The sequence below is a fragment of the Pongo pygmaeus genome, chromosome 1 (assembly GCF_028885625.2).
Source record: "Pongo pygmaeus isolate AG05252 chromosome 1, NHGRI_mPonPyg2-v2.0_pri, whole genome shotgun sequence".
NCBI classification, from domain to species: domain Eukaryota; kingdom Metazoa; phylum Chordata; class Mammalia; order Primates; family Hominidae; genus Pongo; species Pongo pygmaeus.
Window position 1 is genome coordinate 72,550,814 of NC_072373.2, and position 15,513 is coordinate 72,566,326.

General features: G+C 40.1%; 1 long non-coding RNA gene across 1 annotated transcript; it reads right to left on the reverse strand.

Annotated features, from left to right (window-relative positions):
• Window positions 1-394: 394 nt before the first annotated feature.
• LOC129010562 (uncharacterized) lies at window positions 395-15,199 on the reverse strand. The gene is made up of 4 exons (XR_008493030.1): window positions 15,134-15,199; window positions 9,758-9,975; window positions 3,299-3,401; window positions 395-684 (listed from the first exon to the last, which is right to left on the reverse strand). It is a non-coding gene; the product is annotated as an uncharacterized LOC129010562 (long non-coding RNA).
• Between the last annotated feature and the right edge of the window lie 314 nt (window positions 15,200-15,513).

The following is a 15,513-nucleotide window of genomic DNA, read 5'->3' on the forward strand; positions in this document are numbered from 1 at the left end:
ATTTTTACCTGCATCCTGTTTCTGGCTGTGCTGCTGCCTTCTGAAGGGCCTTGGCACATATACTGCTTCTAAGTGCCAGTTTTCCCATCTGTAAAATAATCCCTGTCCTTGATCCTCAACTCACAGGGGTGTTTGGAAGCCTAGGGAGGTGATGTCTGTGCTGTGAGTGCAGGTTTCTGGACAAAAGGCATTGTATAAATACAGGATCTCATTTCTATTTATAGTGTACACAGCAGTTCAGAGGTGTTTAATGCCCTGTCCCCTTTCCTTGTATCTCTTCACCCCAAAGTCTCACCTCCGCTTATACCCAGAAGTAGAACCGTTCTGATCTATCTGTAGTCAGATTAATTGAACAGGACCTCTTTGAAATCCCAAGTAGTTTATGCAGCCTGTCTGTCTTTCAGGGCTCTTGCAAGCTCTTCTCTTTATTGAGAAAGGAAAAAAAGACATCAGTTGGGATGGCAACTCCTTGGTTCCTTTATCAGGTCAGCTTTTTCCTGAAGGGTCTCCTTGCCCCTCAAGGCATCTCCTCATCTGAAACTCACTTCACACTGTGATGGCTGGATGCAGGGATGCTCTTGTTCTGTTGCCTTGGTAACAACTTCTGTTTGTTGTTAATGAAGTTTACTGTATGTTTGTCATTGTTTTCCCTCTGCCTCATGGTAAAAGAGGGGTGAATAAACTCTGTGGATTAGGCGAAATGAAGGGAGCCATCTGGTGAGTGACAGGAAGAGGAAAGAGGAAGAACAGAAAACCTCTAGAAAGGCCCCTGTTGGGTCTTTGGGGGCTACAGAGTAGTTATGCATTTCACAAAAGCTATTAAAACCAGGAATTACTTTATCTAGAAAGAACTTAAAGGCAAGTAAATAAAGACCTTAACATGACAGACCAATTCCTACGAGAATCATAAGAACAGGGGACTCCAGAGAAAGTGCTGAAAATCTCTTCAGGGTAGACTGGATAACCACATTTCATATGTTTTCCTCATCCTCAATGAACTTAGATGTTATGGATCCACTGACATTTACTAAGGGCCTACTCAGAGCGAGGCTCTACGATTAACAGTACAATTTGGCAAAAACCTTCCTTAGTGTCCACATATCACATGCATCCTTAAAGCACAAGTATATTCAAATGGTTTTACTTAACATTAGCTTAGTATATATCCTTATTTTTATTTTTCGTAATTTGGAAAACTTGGCATAGTTGCATCAAAAAAGACAACTTCCAGACTTGTGATTTGGAGAAAGAGGAGCATTCTAATCCATTTCAACTGCTAAGCTTTGACACCTGCATATGTAAGTTACTGTTAATTCTTTGTGTTGTCACCAAATACAACCCTTACAACAAGAGCAAGGTGGGTTGAGTGGGGATAATTTAGTTTGAATGTCAACTACAGGTATAAAAAAGTACATTTATAGCTTTTTCATCCTTTTATTTATGCATTTATCACATAATTATTGGATTCTGAGTATTTGTCTAGTATACAAGGCACTAGGGGAATAGTAGTGAAGAAAATAGAACATCTCTGCTTTTATAGATGCTGTAATCTCTTCCAGTCCCATAATCAATGTTGATGCTCACATATGTGCTTCTGGTATTAGCAGAAATTTGATGTAGGATATAGAGTTGCCACCCCCAAAGTTTATCATAAAATTACACAACTTCAGAGGAGAAAGAGTCTTCAGATACCATTATCTCCAACCTCGTATTTAAAGCAAAAATTTGTTTCAAGCATCCCTTGAGGTGCTTACCACCTTCCACCTATTCCTTCATCACTCACTTTTTATCTAGCAGTGACTCTACTTAAAGAACATTCCCCAAATCTATCTGCCCACATCTGTTATCTGTCTCAGTCTAATAGTCTCCTAGCTGGTCTCTCTGCTTCCATTCTTTTCCTCCTTCAAAATCCATTCTCTACACAGCTGACAGAGTGATCTTTTAAAAATGCAAATCAGATAATGTCTTCTCTTTTTAAAACCCTCTGAAGGTTCTCGGCTGCACTTAGATTAAAATTTTAACTTTCCACACTCCCCATAAGCCCCTGACCTGCTTAGGTCTTCACCCACCTCTCTGACCTCGCTTGCCTGCCATCCCAGCACAGCACTCGTTACTACCTGGGGCATAATTGCATGACTGATTATTTCTGTGACTGCCCCCAACCACCACACACACACACACACACACACACACACACACGAAAACACACACTAAAAACTAAGCTCCTTGGCAGCCATTGCTTTGTCTGATTTATTTCTACTTATTAAAAAAAAATGTCTTGCAGAGTAGGGCATTCATAATTATTTGTTAAAATTTTTAAAATGTAGCATTTTTAATGCCTCTTTTAATGACAAGAACTATCTGTATTATAAGGTCCCCAATGTATATATTAAGAGTTTGTTTAGTTTTTTCATATATTGTGCAAAATTTTCTTTCTACTTACATGAAATTAACCCATTTCCTATCTATGTAAGCTGTTTAAATGTTGCATGGAGCTTCTATGCCTTACTACATTTTTTGTTTTCCATGCAAAACACTAACAGTTGCTTTAACCATTTGACCTGTGGAGATTTTCAAATTCTTTTCTCTTTTGTTTCCTTTTCTCTTGAAAACTACCGGTTTGCCTAGTTTCCTCTTAAAATGTAGGGATTGGTTTAGTTATATATCACAGCTATCTAGGGAAGACAAGATGAGTCAATTAACAGGAAACATTTGGCTGGTGAAAAAGAAACTTGATCCAATGTCATAAAATGTCTATTGATCACTTATATGAAACTAGTTTAATGTCTGACCAATTAAACCTAATTGAAGGCTCTGCTCTGCCAAGCCAGGTACACCTTCTATTGGATTTTAAGCAATGAACTGATGTTCATATAGTGGAAGGAACTGCAACCAATCCTCTGTTCTTAACTGCTCTGAATACATGCTGGTGCTCAATAAATATGATATCAAAATAATTATAATAAAATTATGTGAAATCCAAGATGTGGTAATTAATGAAGAAGTATTTGAACTGTCAGTGGCATCTTGAGCCCTAAAGGGAAAAATAATAACCTGACAATATAAGTGAAATATGAGATCAACCAATTAATTAGCAGAATAATTTAATCTGATGCTCTGAAAGTAGGCCAATTAAAATTCACTGTTACTATTTAACACTGATTAAGCAAGGTGCTAGATCCTGAACACAGTTTGAAAATAGACCTATTCCTACCTTCAGGGAACTTAAAGCTAATTTAAGCAGCTGTATATGAAAGACAAAGGAATAGGAGGTATGGTGTTGATTTGATTTACTTACTGGAGCTCCTTCCTCTGGGGAAGGAGCAGCGGAGGGCTGTCATCACCACTGCACTCTTCCACCCTTCTCCTCTGCTCATTCACCAGTTCCATCCTCACCTGACCTACACTGGAGATAGCAGAGGTAAAGTTAGGACAGAGAAATTATTTAAAAAAACAAAAACAAAACAAGCTTCCCAGAAAATGTGAAATCTTCTACACTTGTGCTAGTTAGTGGAAAAGAGGAACCCAGATATAATTAGTGCTTTTGATAATTCATTAGGAATAATTTATCAGCTACTAATGAAACAACAATAACAATAAATACGAAAACAACTGAAACCATCTTGCCTTCCAGCTTAAGGGAATGCATGTACCCACTCAACTTTAATGATGATACAAGAATAAACCACAAAGTAGCCCATTAACTACTCATTTAACTTTAATGAATTCTGATCTCTGAAATAAGTAATAGTCTAAATGCATTTATAATCTGCAAAATGTTCTTTAACTTATCGTAAGCCTTCTCCTTGTGAAATACTTGAGTATTATGGTCTCCCCTGCAAGACCTCTGTTCACAGTGTTGGCTGAACAACATTTTGGTGTCATAACACTGTCCCTGAAAAGAGAATTCCCTATTCCTTCCATCTTACTAGAAGGAAAACAGGAGAGGAACCTCCTTTTTTTTCTTTTCAGAATTGCATGTATACTGTTTGGCACTGAATTGCCTTTCTAGGAGTTCCAATAGATTATGTTGAGGTATTTATCCTGTTCTTTTCTCCTTGGCAAGCATTTGCATTCCTATGGAAGATGTTTGGGACGACTAATTCTGGCTGTACACTAAACAAAGCTGTCTGTCTCCAAAGAGACTCACCCAAGATGTAGGACTGACAACAATCACACTTTCATTAGAGAATTCATCAATGTAATAGGCCAAAATGGATGCTAATTTGCCAAAATGTGTTGTAGGCTGTGCAAACACACTAAATTATTGTGCTTTAGGACAAAAGAGCTCTGGATTCATCTACTAAAGCTATTACCGAACCACAGAACAACATTTACCAACATCTATGTTCCACTTACCTGTTCATGACTCTAAGTTAAGAAGTACAAGTTTGCCTAAACAAATCGCACTGCCCATAGCTTGAGCAGATTTCTTGATATGTATTTCCATGAAAACAGAATGGTAACACTAATGAAAGCTATGAGTAATTGAGCTCTTACTAAAGTTTACTAAAGCTAAGTGCTCTCCATGCATTTTTCATTAAATCCTCACAACTACGAGGTAGAAATTACCATTAATTCCCATTTTATAGAGATAAAGAAATTGAAGCCTAAAAGTTAAGTAACATGGTAATTATCAGAGAAAAATGCATAAGCCCAAGCCTGTCTGGTATGTTCTCCTTTCTGGGAACCTGTGTGATTTATTCTTCCTTGGGAATAATGTGCTAGGGTATAAAGGCCATAATCATTGCTTGAACATACATGTTTTTGACAACATACATGTCATTGCTCTGACTACAAATCAGTATGCTTAGCCTTTGTGTCCTCTGACTTAATCTCTCCTTAAATCTTTATATGCATTGTACATGATTATTCTAACAATTTTACAACAAATTTCTGAACCTGAGGGCACTAACATCTCCATGGTGATCACTCTTTCTCCACTGTGTCCATGGTCACATTTGCACTATGTGATAACATCTAGTTAATTGAGTTAACTTATATTATTTTCCTCATCAGCCTAGTCTAAAATTAGCCATTTGAACCTCCACCTCTGCTCAGAAAGAAGAAATAGAGAAGAAAATCGAGGTTTTTTTTTTTTTTTTTGATAGCTGCTATGTATCACTTTCTTTGTCTTGAGACTTAAAAAAATAAAGTTTGAAACTGTAGCAGATTAAGAACTCTGGACCAAATCTATTCTTCCTCCTCAGTTTTCTACTCTTCCTTGAAATTTCTTGGGGTCTCCTATTTATTTAGTGTTGCAAAGTCTGGTTTAAAGTCTGGCTGCCCTAAGTAACCTATACAAAAGCCCTTCTCTACTTTAGTTCCCCAATCCAGTGACCAAGGGCCACACAGCCGTAGGAAAGCTTTTGTTTGATTTTTACCTGGCACTCATGATTTTATATTTCTTCCCACTCAGAAGGGAAAGGTCTAGGGGACAAATGACATGGAACATCAAAGTAATTATCTGGGTGTTTGGGGCTGGTGAGCTCACAGTGTACATAGGTGACAGTGAGGAAGTGATTTTGCCTAACCTGACCCAGACCCCTTTCTCTAGAATGACCCTGATTCCTTTGTCATTCTAACTGGGAGTGTTCTGAGGGCTGGGGAGATGACATGATCCATCAGAGTTATACAACGAGTTAGCCACAAGGCTGAGATCAGAAACCTGTTCTCCTAACTTCTGCCTCATCCACCTTTTTGGCCCTCTCACCATACTCTTTATCTGAGCTAAATTCAAGAAATCCAGACTGTGAAAAATAATGACTCTGATGCTATCTTTCCCTCAACTGAACCTAAGAGAAAAGTCCTCAATGATGAAACATACTGGGCACACCCTTAACCACCATGTAGGTAGCCAGATAACCAGGGAGTGCTGCTGGGGCACAGGAAGGGTGAAGGTGAGTCATCATTCTGATTGACAAACAGTCCTCCCTCATCTGGTGAGTTTTACAGACAGAGTGAAGCAGAGCACCAAGGTAATTACTTCAATTATGCAAATCAATGACCCAAATAGGAACTTCCTTTTGTACGGAGTCCCAGCATTCACAAGCCTGGTCAGCTGCTCAAATGACCAAATTTTACCTGGTTTCATTAACATGTAATCCTTAAAATGCATGTTCACCCAACTAATGTAATAGCTTGGTCTCTGCAAATGGAATTCTTCCCAAATGTGTAAGTGGCTCTTAGTAGTTTAAAAAGTTTTAAAGGCACAGTAAGTACTTTATACATAATCTGTTGACCGTTAATAGTTCTACAAAATGGAAGTCAGCAGAGAGGACCATTCAAGTGCAGATGGCACAATTACTGACTGCCAACCTGACTCTCCCTTCTGCAGGATTGCTGCCCCTTTGCCAACCCCACTGTGGTTTGAGGAAGCTGACATATATTCTTGATTCTTTGGTGCGGTATTAGGAAAGGGAGATATTCCAAGCCACATCTTTACATCCAGAACAATGCATGAGGTTGAGATACTGCCTGATTATTTAAAAAAAAATTGAAGCTGGCCTTATATTTGCTCCTCAAATTGATAGTTGGGTTCCGACTTTATTTTTGCCTCCTCACTTAGTTTCTTGTAATATTCACCCACCTACCCCAATGGCTTCTTCTTTTCCTAAATGCAATTTCATGATGAAAATTTGAAAATAATGTGAGAGCAGTTGATTGTCAGGGAAGGCAGTTGCCTCTACCTCTTTCTTCTTAGAGATATGTTAATAAAACACTATTGAACGTTTTTGTTTTAAATAGCCAGAGAGAAAGATGCATATGTAGGGAAATTGATATGTCAGATATGTCATATACGATTATTATACTATGTTTTTAATCAAATGTATATAGTTTAAATTTATATACATTGTATACATAATGCATATTATATTTAAATATACAATACAGTATGAGAAAAACCCAACAATATATTTTAGAAAATTGAATGCTCACTTTTAAAAAGCCTATCATTTTTGTACCTATGGAATACTTCAGAAAGTTAATTTTCTCTACAAACTTCAGTAATTGTAACAAGAATATCCTAATATGACTCAGATGCTCACGAACAACTTCCATATATTGAAAACTGGTTCTTAAATAGGATTTTAGGCTGTCATTTTCATAAATGAGACTACATTTTGTGCACATAGTTCTGTTTTTAATAATTTTTAAATATGAAATCAATATAAAAACTCCATTGAAATTTTTTAAGGGCAAAGGCACTACTTCTCTTCTTCTGATTGCTTCACTCCATAAAATCTTCTGAACACTTCATCTAGGCATTGCATCTTCCAGCAGCCATATTACTGTTACTCTGTTAATATATTTTATGAAGACAGCAATACTAAGTATATAGATTTGCTATAGGCTGGAAGTTGCCATCTAGGAACAACTAACTGAACGGCAAGTCATATCTTGTTTCTGAAAACATCATAAATGCTGTTAAAGCATTATTTCTGAGTTTGTCTGTGAGGGTGTTTCTGGAAGAGACTGGCATTTGAATCAATGAACTGAGTAAGAAAGATCCACCCTTACCCAACCTGGCAGGCACCGTCCAATTAGCTGAGGGCCCAGATAGAACAGAAAGGCAGAGGAGAGATGAATTATCTCTTTCTCTTCCTGAACTAAGACACCCTTCTTCTCCTATCTTTGGACATCAGAACTCCAGGTTCTATGGCGTTTGGACTCTGCAATTTATATGAGCGGTGCCCCCATTTCTCATGCGTTCAGCTTCAGACTGAGAGTTACACTGTCTTCTCATCTGGTTCTCAGGCCTTCGGACTTGGACTGAGCCATCCTACTGGCTTCCCTGGGTCTCCAGCTTGCAGATGGTCTGTGTGAGACTACTCAGCCTCCATAATCCTGTACGTTATTTTCCCTAATAACTAACTTCCTTCCTTCCTTGCTTCTCCCCTTCCTTTCTTCCTTTCTTATCTTTCCCTTCCTCCTTCCCTTCCCTCCTTCTTCCCTTCCTTCTTTTTTCCTTTCTTATCTTTTCTTCCCTTCCTTCCTTCCTCCTTTTCCCCTTCTCTCTTCCCTTCTTCCTACCTTCCTCCTTTATCTTTCTCTCCCTCCCTCCCCCACTCTTTCTCTTTCTTTCTTTCTCTTTCTTTCCTTTTCTATTGATTCTGTTTCACTGGAGAACCTTGACTAATACAGAGCCCTTGGAATAATTTTATTTTCTTCCTGCCTCCCAGACTGCCCTTTCTCAGCATATTTTACTTCAACCCACATGAAATTAGATGTTGCCCTCAAGAGGCTGTCTATGTCTCCTTCTTTTCTTTTTCCTTATGTTCTTCCTTAGTTATCTTAAGCTCACTCAAGGCTATTTACTATTATCTTATGTAGAGCTTTATCCTTCTCAATCTTTAGGGCCAAACTTTCTCTAAATTCATTTTTTTTAATTTCCATGATGGGGATCTTCATGCATACCAAACTAAGCATATCAGTTTTTCCAGAAAAGTTTGCCACTGTTTTATGTTCTTTATTCAGGTTACTATCAGAAGATTTTCCCAGACATTTAGATTTAAAACTTTTGAGTCATCCTTGACTTTTTCCCCCTCAGCCTGGCACATCTTATCATTTGGTGGTCTCTCAGCTAACTCCCTGTTTTCTTTCACTCCCTTCTTATCCACCCAACTAAACATTCATTCTCTTCTCATCTAGGTTATTAAAATGGTCTCGTAACCATCCTCTCTGCCTTCATTCCCACCAACATAGACTACACACTTAAATTGCAAAATACCCGTTTCTGATCATATCTCTCATTGACTAAGGTTGTTAAGGACACACATAATCTAACAACTAAGGATCACAATGCTCAGGTTATATTTGAAGCCTCTCCTACTTACCTTTCCAATATCAAATCAAATACCTAGTTTTATTTACCCTTTACCCCATTAAGCAGACTCATTTGCTGCTTCCCTTAGACATCTAGAATTTTTCTATCTCTTTCTTGATTAGAAAGCCCTTGTTCTGCACAATGAAACATGACCTATCCTTTAGGATCCAACCAGAAGTCAGCCGCCTTCACACAGCCTCCCCTTGTGTTGCTTTTCTGTCATTTGTCTTGTTCCCTCCCCAACCTCATGTATTACTGAAAGGTAATTCTCTCTCTTCTGAATTTACACTTAATTTTTTAATTAACCAACTTCTTTGTGTTTTTCCATTTATAATCCCATGGCATTTTACCCATAGCTCTTAGGGCAATTATGCACTTTGCATTGATTCTGGAGATGTTCCTCCATAAATATCTGGTGGATGAATGAGTGCAGCCTTTATAGATTTTTTTTTCCTCTAACAGGTCTAATTTCACAGACTCTAAGTCAATTGAAAAAATATTATATGTGAAGTGAATTTATGTATGTTTGCAACAAGTTATTTTAAAGGATAATTTGAAAGAGTGCTTATTTCTGGTGTTGGATTGCAATTCTTAATATAACTATAAAAAGAAAAAAATAAGCTAGTGATGGGATGGTTTTGTGATATTCTCTTACAGAATATTTTAGTCAAAATTTTGTATAATAAGGCAGAGAGTGAGCTCAGCACAATTAATAGCAACAGCATCAATAATTTAATAAGCACTATTCACTGAGAGCCAAATATGTGCCAGAAACTGTTCCATATAATATGTACATATTATTTCTATTTTTACATTTTACAGATTTGCAAATTGAGGATTAAAGGGATTAACTTTAATTCTCTAACTACTCAAGCTTAACATTTAAAATCCATACTTAAGTCTTATTTTTCTGGATCAGAATCTACTCACCATATTACTCCAGGAACTTCCCTTTTCCCTTGTAAATTCTGTTCCGTTTTTGGCCAAACCATGGTTTGCCTCTGCTGCATTAGTGTGAAGTCATTTTTTTCCAGACATTGTGGTGGTAATTCCCAGATGTCTGAAAAGATGAAGTTATCAGTGCACGAGCAGCCAGGGCTTTTCTTCATGTTGATTCACCTTAGGACACAGCCCAACAATGCCTGCAACTGAAAGTCATGTGCATTAGCACAGCTCTGCCTCAACCACCAGCCCAGGACACAGAGCTGTGCACCAAGCATGATTCTTTCTGTTAATATTAATTGGCATAATTTAGCTTAACATATTAAATCTTAGAAGTGTAGTAATCGTCAAACAAAAATGTCTACACTGACCTATTAGAATGGAAACTTCCATCATAAGAACCACTCTTTGGAGCTTTGCAAGTTCACTGTTATATTATATAAGCTTACTTCAGGGAGTTCCCTATGGGTAATGTAGTGAGAATAAAGAACTTGGGGTTCAAATCGTGACTGTACTGCTTAGGAGCTATGTGGCTTCTAGGTGTGTTTCCCTGTTTCTGTAATAGGTGGGCAGAGAGGTAACGAAGGAGATAACATCTATTTTTAAAAATGGTATGAGGACTGTAGGAAACATATGGACCTGGCATAGATGAAATGCCCCCAAAATGGTAGTTATTACTGTTATTACTCTCACAGGAAATTCCTATCCCTTGGCAGAAGAAAGAGTTCTGTATTAGTTTCCTGTGGCTTCTGTAACAAATTATAATAAACCAGGTGGCTTAAAACAACACAGTAAGCTCTTGCACAGTTTTGGAGGCCACAAGTCTGAAATCAACCTGTTGGCAGGATTGTGCCTCCTCTGGAGGCCCTGAGGTGAAATCTATTATTTTCCTTTTCCACCTTCTGGTGGCTGCTGACTTGCTTGACTTATGCCCACATCACTGCAATCTCTGCGTCCAGGGGCACATTACCTCCTCCTCTTCTGTCTGTGTGCTCTTCCTCTGCCTTCCTCTTATAAGGACACCACTCACTTAGGACCTGCTTATTTAACTCAGAATGATGCCCTCATCTCGACATCTTTAACTTAATTACCTCGGCAAAGACTCTTTTTCCAAATAAACTAGCATTCACAGGTTCTGGGATTAGGATGTGAACATGTTTGTGGGAATGTGAACAACTCAACTCACTACAGGTCCTGAAGGATTAAGTTTTTTGTTGATTTTTTGGGGGCAGGTGGAATACATGTGTGGTACACAGGATGCTGAGTGGGATAATGCAGTGATGTTATTGACGACCAGGGGGCAGCATATGAGGCCAAAACAGATTCTGAGAGTGGGGAGTAAGGCTGAGGAAACCAGAGAAACAAGCTGGAACAATAGGAGATGCAGGAGGCCTGGGTTTGGGGAGACCTAGGCTCTAGGTGTGGCCTTTGCCCCAATTCACAGTGTAACAGAGGGGAAGACATCTCTATGGGCCTGTTTCCCCATATGCAAAATGAGAAAGATTGGACTGGAGCAGGGATTTTAAATTGACTGCTTGCAGGCTGAATGCAACGTGCCTGTGTATATCAATTGTATCATCTAAAAATCTGAATATTTTTAAGTTGGCAGCCATCATATAAAAATTAGTATAGCTTCTCTCAAAAATCATATGTAAGAGGCACTGGACACTCAGTCTCCGATGCTGATGATGCGTTGTAGGAGGGTGACCCTACCATTCAGCTTGGCACAGGCCCCCTTGTGTACTACCTAGCCCACCACACCCCCTTGTCTTCTGACATTGTGGTTGACTGCCAGTGCCTTTTGTCATCCCCTCACACTGCAGATTCCCTGACATATTTTTCTGTATCCAGGTTTCTATCAACAGTGAGATCCAGGTGGATGATTTTTCCTATACCTAGTTGGGTTCACTCAACTTACATAACCTGCATGAGGCCTCTAGAGTTTTGCCTTTGTGACCCCAAGTCAGAAGACTGAGACCACTGCTCCTCTCTGGGATGCCAATGACCTCAGTGCCAGAAGGGAAAGTCGGGGGTGGTGGTGGTAGAGACTAGCTTGATCTATGTCTGCAAATAACTCTCCATGTGCCCACCCAGGTGTGTGAATCCACCAGGTGTGTGAATCTACCTGTCTTAGGACTACTTCACAATTCATAGGACAATGTTCTGGCAACTCTTATTGCTCCTTTCCCCAATTTTCTCCATTATCAGACTTCTTTCCCTCATCTCTCTGTACACATCCATGGGACTCCTGCTACAGGATCTTTTACCCTTCAGTTCCTGCCATTGAGTCTCCATCCTGTGGTTTGTTTTCATTTTTTTGGTAGCAGTTCCTCCTTCATCCTAGACTTTCCTGCTCTCTCCTGCATGATTCATGACTTAGTTCTGCAGAGCATTTTTAGAGCCTTGTTTGCAACGGAAGAGAACTAGGGAAACTAAGCAGCATATTGTCTTCAATCTGGTCCCTCTCATAAGGGATCTAAGCTAATTCTTACGATTGTAATCCTGCAGTAATGGACCATCTGAGAAGACAGTCTCTCTCTCAGTGGGAGCCTCCTATGACTTAGGAAAGAGTCATGTGCCCAGGTGTTGCCAGGGCTGAGCTTGCCTGCCCACTCTTCACAGAAGCTGCCCACACCCTGTCCCCTGATCTCAAGGTCTCATTGTTACTTGTGCTTACTCAGAGTCCCTGTCTGACACAGAAGAGTGATACCATCTCGTCTCCCCACTTTCCCAACAATTTTAAACCTCTAGGTGCTGCTACCAGCTTGCCTGGAAGGTGGGGTTCTAATAATGACAATTAGCTAAATATGAAAAGAAAAGAGAGGGGCAAGGTCTCTCCCAAGCAGGAGGCACCCTGCTTTTATTTTTATTTGTGTGTGTGTGTGTGTGTGTGTGTGTTTCTAAACTTCCCAACAGCTAAGAAAGTTTTAAATATGTACAAAAACTACAGAAAGGCTTTCTCTCCTTTGAATCTTTAGCTCTGTGCAGTTCAAGTCAACAAACAGCTAGTGGTGTCTCCTTGGTGTCTTGGCTATGCTTGTGTTCAGTTTTGAGGCAACAAAATGTGGACATAATGCTAGCTTTATAGTAAGGGTACACATGATCAGCAAGGAAACAAGCACAGCTCGAAAAGGCAGAGCGGAAGGAACAGTTTGGTACGTACAGAGGAAGGTGGATTGAGAGGCAGGAAAGGATGACTGAGGCAAAAAATGATATTCTTGCTGGTTCATTTTGGAGATGATGACAATCCCAAAGCTTCTGCAGACTCCAAGGACAGGAAACACTTCTTAAAGACCCACGTGGTTCCCTCAACAGTGTGTGCACATTTCAAATTACGTCCTATTATACCTCCCATTTTTCTCCATTCTGCGTATGAATGGATGGTGCCACTGTTAACCCCGTTGCTCAAGCTGGAGGTGCAGATTCCTCCTAATCCCACTGGCTTCTTCTCTCCTTTGCCTTTTTTAGTCACTGGATCAGTCGCTTCTGCTTTCTCAGTGTTGACTCCATGCCCACTTCTCCCCCTCCCCTGCCCTTCCAGGTCTATTGCAGGGCTTTCCTAACTCATTTCAGCCTCTAGTCTCTTCCTGTCCCATTTCTCCTTTATTCTACCACAACTGCCAATTTGATCATGTTACTAATAGGCTTGAAATATTAAAAACAAATCTTCCAAGGCTCCTATGAAACAAAATTCCCAATCCCTAGCTGGCATGCAGCCCTGATATTTTGGTGTCTTCTCTTCTCCCCTTTGATCTATACACAAAACGTCCTGCACACTAGATTGTGCAGCTCCTTGCTGATGCTATACTGTTTCCACATCAGCGCCTTCACACCCCCGTGCCCTTTCCTAGACTGCTCCTTAATTCACTCCTGAACCTGCAAGCTCTGTTTGTGCCAGGAAAGCTCAACTTGTCCTGAAAGTACCGGCTTACTGTGACATCTTCCCTAGGTTGCTCTCTACTTGGCTCAATGCAAAGCACACCCCTCCCTTTCCCACATCGCTCTCCGAAGACCTCATAGACCTCTGCTGGCCCTTTATCACCTGTACTCCCATCATTTGCATGCAGGTCTGATCCTACCACCAACAAGGGAATTGAAGAAAGGGTCCAGATCTCACTTATTTTCTTCTCTCTAGTCCTTAGCAGAATGTCTAGAGCATATTAGATTTTCATTAAATACACTCATTCACTGAACAAATATTTCTAAATCATCTATTCTGTATCAGGCAGTATTTAAGGCCCTAGAAATGTAGCAGCGAAACACCATGGGGGACAATTATCTGGCCTCATGGAGCATACATGGTGGTATGGGAGCCAGAGAGTAAACCAGATGAATAGTAAAAACATACTATGTTACCCAGTGATGAGTGCCAAGGAGAAAACCCAAGCCCACCTAGAGGAGGGATGTGAAGAAATATGTGCTGAGTAAATGAGCCTTTCCTTCTCCTGGGGAATTTTATAAAATTTCAGGACAAGGGAATGGAGGGATACACTTGAGATGAATAAATTTGAGAGAAGCAAGAGATCTTGATAGTACTCATTAATGTTTGAAAAATCTGGTATTGACCCTCCAGTGAGAGGGATTCAGAAGAACCTATGGTGAGTGAGCAAATGTTTATCTAAAATAAATGATTTTGCGAACTGCCTGCAATATCAAAATCTTGCAGCTCCTACCTGAATATTAGCATCTAGATCTGTGCATTTCTTTCCCTCGACGGGACTGAAGGCTTTTTTTTTTTTTTTCCTGTGTTCCTCTCTCACATGAACACCTGGGTCCTCCTCATTGCAGATGCCTTGCCCTGCCTCCTGTCCTCCCCAGTAATCTGTGGTAAAGGTGGAAAGGTGATTCAGGCAACGTGGCCACTGTCATGATTCCTCCTAGCACTACACACACATACACTCTGTCACACACACAACACTCACGCCCACACAACGCACACACACTCACTCACACTACACTCACACGATACACACACTAACTCACACAATACACTCATTTACTCACACACACACAACACTCACACATACTCATTCACTCACACAACACACACATAGCACATACACAACTCACACGTTCACACACAACACTCACACACACTCACATAGCACAATGCACACACACTTATTCACTCACACAACACTCACACCATACAACACTCACACTCAGTCACACAACACCCACACACACACACGCCACTCATGTACACATTGACTTTCACACACACCCTTATACACACAACACAATCACACTTCCTTACACTCTCCTACACGCATGCTCACTTGCTCACACACATACACACACAGACACACCCTTTCACAAACACACTAAAATCCCAGCAGCAGAGGCTCTACTCTCCTTTCTTACTTGTCATTAGCCCGTGAAGAGGTTCACTTAGGCTGCCACAGCACAGAGTCCCAGCTGCTGCCGTTTCTCCCCCCATGCACTTTGGAATGTGGTAACTTAAGGCCTGTTGCTGGGTCACAGGTCAGTTTTAAGGAAGTAACCTCTGGGCTGTTTCTGCTTACACTGCTGTCCAAGAACTCTAGGTTTCCTCATTCCAGTGTCTGTGGGGGTGACTGCTAGGGGCTGAATTGTGTTTCCCCTGCCTGCCTCAAAAAAAAATAAAAATAAAAATAAGTCACACACTGCAGTCCTAACCCTCTACCACAGAATGTTACTGTATTTGGAGACACGGTCTGTAAAGAGGTGATTAAGGTAAAATGAAGTCATATGGAAGAGCCCCA